Source organism: Sciurus vulgaris (genome assembly GCF_902686455.1).
Source record: "Sciurus vulgaris genome assembly, chromosome: 9".
Lineage (NCBI taxonomy): Eukaryota > Metazoa > Chordata > Mammalia > Rodentia > Sciuridae > Sciurus > Sciurus vulgaris.
Window position 1 is genome coordinate 82,650,724 of NC_136469.1, and position 7,853 is coordinate 82,658,576.

Genomic DNA, 7,853 nt, shown 5'->3' on the forward strand with positions numbered 1-7,853 from the left:
CATTTCTCCAGTCATCTAAAGCCAGATTCAGATGCCCCTCCTGTGGACAATGTTACAAGAATAAACGCTAGGAAATGCTACCTTCCCAACTCTCATTGGTTCATTTCTACATTTACCACCTTTCTTTTGTTAAATCGCCCATCATTTTGAAAATGCACTTGTTCTAAGGTACACAGTCTGGGCCTAAAGTGGAGGTTACCATAGCAACAACGTTTCCATGGCTTCCAATTTGTGTGATGTCTCTTGCTCTCCTCTGTAGAGTCTCTGTAACTTATGGAAAGTCTTCTGCCCTCCTTTCTGAGAGTTTCCAGAGTACAATCACTCATAGATACTCATGAATACGTTAACACACCCTCCACTGACCTTGGAGGATACTGTTGCCTCAAAGCTACATAAGGGTACCATCCACAGCGCTTACCCTTTGCTCTTAAGCTGCCTCCCATGGCTACTCAATTAGCTAGAGCACTCTAAGTCACAGACATACCCAAGATCATTCTGTGTCTATCACATAATGCCTTGCTGCTGCCTGCAGAGGTTGGCCCATACCAACACCATTGCTGTGCTTTTGGTACTGGCTATCTTTTGTTATGCCCTGGCTCTTATCTGTCCTGGTCAGTGCTATCCTCTACTGAAGCCAGGTGGATACCTGATCCCCACATCTGTCACAGTCTTGGTCAGATCTCTAAGTAGCATGGTCTTATGCTTTTTTTTTGTTTGTTTTAAAAGAAAAATTTATATATTTTTAGTTGTCAATGGATCTTTTATTTATTTATATGTGGTGCTGAGTAATGAACCCAGGACCTCACACATGCCAGGCAAGTACTCTACCACTGAGCCACAACTCCATGTTTTATAAAACATGTTTTATATTACATATAAAACATGTTTATAACAGCTGTCAAGTATGGACATGAGAATAAATTCAAATGCTCAGACAGTCCACTTTCATGCACAAAAGTGATATATTGTAGTTGGATAAAATTTGTGATTTTATTCTCTCTTTCTTTAAAATGGGCTCTTTTCCAGAAGCTCCTTTGGTGGGTAGTAAACATATATCCAGTCAAAGAGGTATCCACTCTCCCATATTTATTGTAGCATTACTTTCAATAGCCAAGATATGTGATCAACCTCAGTGTCCACCAATAAATGAAAAGAAAATGTATCACAGGAGCTGGGGGTTTAGCTCAGTGGTAGAGCCACTTGCCTCGCATGTGAAAAGCCCAGGTTCAATCCTCAAACTGCACACGGAAAATGTTTTACATATGTATAATGGAATATTATTCAGACTTAAAAAGAAGGACATTCTGTCATTTGTGACAACATGGTTGGAAATGGAGCACATAATGTTTAGGTGAAACAAGCCAGGCATAAAAAGACAAATACCAAGGGATGCAAGATAGCTGAATAGAGGCCCCCAGCACTCACCACCTACTCAAAGAAGAACCAAAGTAACCCGTGTATAGCTGCATTTTGAGGTAAGTGACTGTGGGAGAACACTGGAAATCAGTAAGAAGAGAATGGAACCTTGTAAGAGTCAGAGACCTGGGACAACAGCATAGTAAGAGACAAAATATACTTCAGCATCTCCCACCCTAGATCCACATATGAGGGGAGAGGGACCTCTCCTTTGCAGGAGTAAGGGTGAAAGAGAGTCCCAGCAAACCCTATTAGTGCAGATGCTGGCAGTCCTAGCTCCTGGAAATTTCACAGTACTCATAGACTTGCAGCCCACTTAAATAAACAACTTGAAATCTGTATAGTAGCCTTGCATGAAAAGGATCTCACACTATCTCTCAGTAAACATCCAGGGTGCTGCAGCCAGGAGTCATCTTGAGAAGGGAGACATTTTCTGAGTTTGAAATGTTCTAAGGGTCAGAAACCCCTGAATAGTCCCAGATATTTCACAGTTATTTCACTGCACTAGCATGAGGATTAGCTACCTTGTGAACCCAAACTGATTCAGCAGAAAGAGCATGAATTAAGCCTGTTTGGTGTCCTGAACTATAGGGGAGGAGTGTTATGGCACGGGGGAACAGAGGGTGCTACCCTCCAGAATCAGGAGATCAGGCACTTGCCCTCTGAGACCAAGGGTGTGGTGAGCTGTGTGTAGATTCAAGCCAGTGCCAGGACTGAAGGCAGACACCACAGGGTTTTCATTGCCTTCCCCGCTGCATCCCATTCAGGTACCTGTTACTGATAAAGCAGGGAGGGTCCTACTGCCATCCCACCCACAAGGGAACACTGGCGGGGGGGGGGGGCGGTCCTTGAGCAACTCTGCAGCTCTAGCTGTTGCCCTGCCCCTGGGTGTGTGCTATGGCTGAAGGAATGTGGCATGAGGAGAAGAGCTCCAACTCCAGTCATTGCCCTGTTTCTGTGCACATACAGCCAAAGATAACTGAGAGGAACTTCCCCACTAACCAGCCACAGTATCACTTGGGCATGTACTACCATTGGAAGAGAGGAGCATCATTATTCTTGTTGCCAGCCTGTCTGCAAGGTTTCTGCTGTCACTCATCCTTGCATGCTGTATGACCATACACTGCTGTCAAGACTGGGTATGAATGCCAAGGAGGGGTCATCATGGCTTCTGCCACTGCCTTTCCTCATGTAGCATCTGGGCCTGCACAATTGAGTGGTCTGAGAACAAGTGCTTTATATCCCTCACCACTGCTGGGGCTGCCAGTTCCACAGGCTCTTGTTAGTAGCAGCGTTAGTATCCATAGTGCTGAAGGAAAGCCCAGTGGCCTAATAGGGGCTACTACTCCTATTGTAGAAGTAGCCGTACAGTGAGCACCTCACACTCACTGCTGTCTGCACCACACCTGCCTGAACTGCAAGAGTGTTCCCACTCTTGCATGGTCTACAAAATTGGGTCTCTCTGACTCCACTATGGAGTCACCCAAAATAATTAATTACAGCTAAAGAAGGGAGAGTACACTGTGGTGCCCAGCTGGAAATAAAGCCAGCATTGTGAAACAATTGCCATCCTAAGAGACATCTTCAGGAGAAAGCCACTTACTAAGAAGGCCACCATATATATGGTAGAGATACCTGATCTGCCAGATGCATAAATCTCAATGTAGGAGCACAAGAATTATGAAGGAAAAAAAAAATTTAAATGATGCCTCCAAAAGAACATCATAATTCTCTAGCAACAGATCCTAAAGAAATCCATATGGATGAAAAAACTGATAAAGAATTTACAAGAATAATACAAGAAAACTCAAAAAAACCCCAGAGACTACAGATAAACAATGAAATGGAATTAGGAAGACAATATAGGATACAAATGGGAAGTTCAGCAAAGAAAGATTGTGAAAAAGAACCAAAGAGAAATCTTAAAAATGAAGAGCTCAAAAAGCCAAATGAAAAATACAACTGAAAGTCTTAGCAATAGACTCCATCAAGTGGAAGAACAGCTGAACTTGAAGGTAGGTCTTTTGAAAAATCCCAGTCAGGCAAACAAATGAATGAGTAAAAATAAAAAATAAAAATAAATAAAAAAGAACTAATGAAGTGAGCATTAAGGATTTCACTCAAGATTCTTGGGATAATAAATGAGCAAATATATGCATTTTTGGAATAGCCAAAGCTTGGAGAAAAAATAGTTAATGGCATAGAAAACATGTATAATGAAATAATCACAGAAAACTTCCCTAATCTTGGGAAAAGATGTGGATATCCATGTAGAGGAGGCTCATAGGACCCCAAATAGACCTGACCAGAGAAGAGCTCTACCATGGCATATTATGGTCAAACTGTCAAAAATATAAGATAAAGAATATATGTAATAAAAATGTTCTAAGCCATATATATTATTTTTTTGTACTGGGGATTGAATCTGGGGCACTCTACCACTGAGTCACATCCCCAGTCTTTCTTATTTTTTATTTTCAGACAGGGTTTCACTAAATTGCTTAGGGCCTTGCTAAATTGTTGAGGCTGGCTTTGAACTTGCAATCCTCCTGCATCAGAATTACAAGTTGCTGGAATTTATAGGCATGTACAAATGCACCCAGCTTCTAAGCCACACTTAAAGAGTGTCTGCATTAAACTAATAGCATATTTCTCAGCAGAAGCCCTACAGGTCAGGAGGGAATGGTATGATGTATTCAAGTCCTACAACAAAATAACCATCAACTTAGAATAATATACCCAGTATGGCTACCCTTCAGAAGTGAAAAAGAAATAAAGGCTTTCTGGGACAAGTGAAAACTAAGGGAATTCATGACCACCAAACCAACCTTACAAAAGATACTCAAGGGAGTCTCACATTCAGAAGTGAAAGAAAGACAACTACTGTTTGGAAAGCACACGAAAATATAAATCTCACTAAAAGAGTAGATAAACGAAAGAGAAAAATAAAAGAATCAAACATAATCAAGACAGTAAACCAGTTAGGTGTGGTGGTGCAGCCTGTAGTCCCAGCGGCTCAGGGGGTTGAGGCAGGAGGATGACAAGTTCAAAGTCAACCTCAGTAAAAGCAAGGCACTAAGCACTCAGTGAGACCCTGTCTCTAAATAAAATACAAAATAGGGCTGGGGATGTGGCTTAGTGGTCAAGTGCCCCTGAGTTCAACCCCTAGTACTAGAAAAAAGAGAGAAGAGAGAGATAGTAAACCATCAATTCACAATGATGAATAAGAAAGGAAGGCAAGAACAAGGAATATTCTGACTGGAAGAAAATCAACAAAATGACAGGAGTCTTTATCTAACAGCAACAACTTTGAATGTAAACACACTAAATTTTCCAATTAAAAGATACAGACTGGTTGAAAAAGAAAGCCCAACAATATGCTGCTTATTAGACTCAACTCACCAGTAAAGACACACACACACACACACACACACACACACACACACACACACACACACACACACACACATGCTGAAAGTAAAGGGATGGAAAATAACATTCCAAGCAAACAGAAACCTAAAGCAAACAGGAGTACACGTATCTGACAAAATAGACTTTGAGACAAAAACTATAAGAAAAGACAAAGAATGTTACCACATTATGAACAAGGGATGGACTCAACAAGAAGATATAATGACTGTAAATTCACATACATATTATGTTAGGTCACTCAATTTTATAAAGCAAACATTATTTGACCTAAAGGGAACAATAGACTCCAATATAATAAAAGTGGGGGACTTTATTTAACACCTTGCTTTCATCAATGGACAGATCACCCAGACAAAAAAATCAGCAAAGAACATCAGAGTTAAACCACACTATATCAAATGGATTTAACAGACATTTATAGAACATTCCATTTAGCAGCTGCAGAATACACATTCTTTTCATCAGTGCAAGGGACTTTCTCCTAGAAGTCGACCATATGTTAGGTCACAAAACAAGTCTTAACAAGGTAAAAATATTGAAATCATATTCTATATCTTTCTGATCATAATGGAGTAAACCTAGAAGTTAACAAAATAAATTTTAGAAATTATAAAAATACATGGAAACGGAACACATTTGAATGAACAATGGGTCATTGAAAAGATCAGGAGTTTTTTTTGTATAGTTAGTGTCTTATGGGTACACATGATGGAAGTATTCACTGTGGTATGTTCATTTATGTATGTAGGAAAGTCGGGTCAGATCATTCTGCTGTTTTTCCCTATTCTGTGCCTTCTCCCTCCCCCTCAGTCCTCCTCTTCCAGTCCACACATCTTCCTGCTATTTTGATGGGGTACCTCCCCCTGGTTTCAAAGTAAACAGCAAATCAGTAGAGGGAAGAAAGAATGGGGAAGGAGGAAGAGATGGAAAGGAGAAATACTGGGGACTGAATTAGAACAAATTATATTCCATGCTTTTTAATTATGTCAAGATGAATCCTAATGTTATGTGTAACTAAAAAGAACCAATAAAAAGAAATCAAAAGGGAAGTTAAAGAATTTCTTGAGGGCTGGGGATATAGCTCAGTTGGTAGAGTGTTTGCCTCACATGCACAAGGCCCTGGGTTCAATCCCCAGTACCGAAAAAAAAAAAAAAAACAAACAAAGAATTTTTTGAAAAAAATGAAAATGGAAACACAAGATACCCAAACTTATGGGAAACAGAAAAGCAGAACTAAAAAGGAAGTTAGGGGAATAAGTGCTTACATGAAAAAGAATGGAAAGATTTCAATTAAACAACATAACAATGCATCTTGAGGATTTAGAAAAGAATAAGTTAAATCCCAAATTAGTAGTATGAAGGAAATAATGGAGATTAGAGCAGAAATGAACAAAATAGAGACTAAAAAAACTACAAGAGAGCAATAAAACAAAGAATTGTTTTTTAAAAAAGAAAATAAAATCAACAAAACTTCAGCTAGATGAACAAGGAAAAGAGCAAATACACAAATAAATAAAATCAGAGAAGAAAAAAGAGATGTCAAAGGAAAAATAAAAAAGAGACCACAACTGATACCATAGAAATACATATTCCAGCTCTGAACTTTGCAGCATGGCGGGGGGAAACCAACCCTTCAACAAACCAGCCTATCAAAAACAAAACAAAACAAATAAACAATAACAAATGCTGGCAAGGATGCAGAAAAAAAAGGTAAATTAGCATTACCATTATGGAGAATAGTGTATGGAGGTTCCTCAAAAGACTAAACAATTCTAATATATGATTCTACTATCTCACTTCTGGGCATATATTTAAAGGAGACAAAATAGCACACCAGGGGAGTTGATTCTGGAGCTGGTGTGCACCCAAAAGTGGAGGGGGCTCTGCATCCTCTCCTCTACCCTTGCCGGGCCCTGCCCCCACCCCTACTGAAGATGGGCTCAGCCAAGAGCATCCCAGTTACTCCAGCATGGGCTCCACCACACAAGCATCTGGCTCAAGTAGCGGACCCTCGTTCACCTAGTGCTGGCATTCAACGCACTCCCATCCAGGTGGAGAGCTCTCCACAGTCAAACCTACCAGCAGGAGAACAGCTGAAAGGTCCAAAACAGGCTCAGGACTTGGATCCCCGCTCTTCTACCCTTGGCATCACATGGACACCTATGAAGAATAGCAGTGCGGACCCTCAGAGTCCACTGGTGAAAGAGCTGAGTGAAGTATTTGAGACTGAAGCCTCCAAATCAAATCTTCCCCCAGAATCTGTTCTGCCCCTGGGACTACCTTCATCTTCTGAGCTGGATTTGCCTTTGGATACTCAGTTATCACTTGAGGATCAGATGCTACATTGGAACGACGCTGAGCTCCCTTCCAAACAGGTGTCTTCCCAGGAAGATGCAAGACATCCAGCAGAAACCCCTGTGGCCAGCCAGAGTTCAGACAATCCCTTAAAAGACCCTGAGAGTCCCCGATCTTCAGGTTCTAAGATAACAGATGGAAACCAAACAACAAGGTCCTAGGGAGATCCACCCTCCGCACCATCCTGCAGGATGACAACTCCCCTGGGACCATTACAGGGTAAGCAACCTTCTCCCCTAAGTGAAATGTTAGGGAATTAAAGGAAGGAGCCATTCTTGGAACTGGATGACTTCTGAAAACTGGAAGATGAGCATGGGAGCAAGGCCAGGACCGGTGACAAGGAAAATGAGCACCTTACTTTGGTAGAGAGCTAGCCCCTACGTAGTCTCTACATTGGATTCACCCAGGGCCTGGTCGTGTTCTGTTTTCTGTCACCCCTTCTTTCCCAAGGAGACTAAGGAAAGGATTGTTTTCTTTGATTCCTCCTAAACTACCAACTCTGGGACTTAGAACTTTATTACTTTTTGTCTTGTATATTTCTTGTGTATTAAAGGATGTGATTTTTAAATGATGCTTTTAAAAGACAAAAAATAAATAAATAAATAAATAAAATAGCACACCAAAAAGATACTTGCATGCTTGTGGTTATT

At 40.7% G+C, this 7,853-nt stretch overlaps 1 pseudogene across 1 annotated transcript; it reads left to right on the top strand.

Annotated features, from left to right (window-relative positions):
- The first annotated feature begins 6,782 nt into the window (after positions 1-6,782).
- Positions 6,783-7,577, top strand: LOC306669176 (cell division cycle-associated protein 3-like; annotated as a pseudogene). The gene has a single exon. The product of its transcript is annotated as a cell division cycle-associated protein 3-like (transcript).
- Positions 7,578-7,853: the final 276 nt, after the last annotated feature.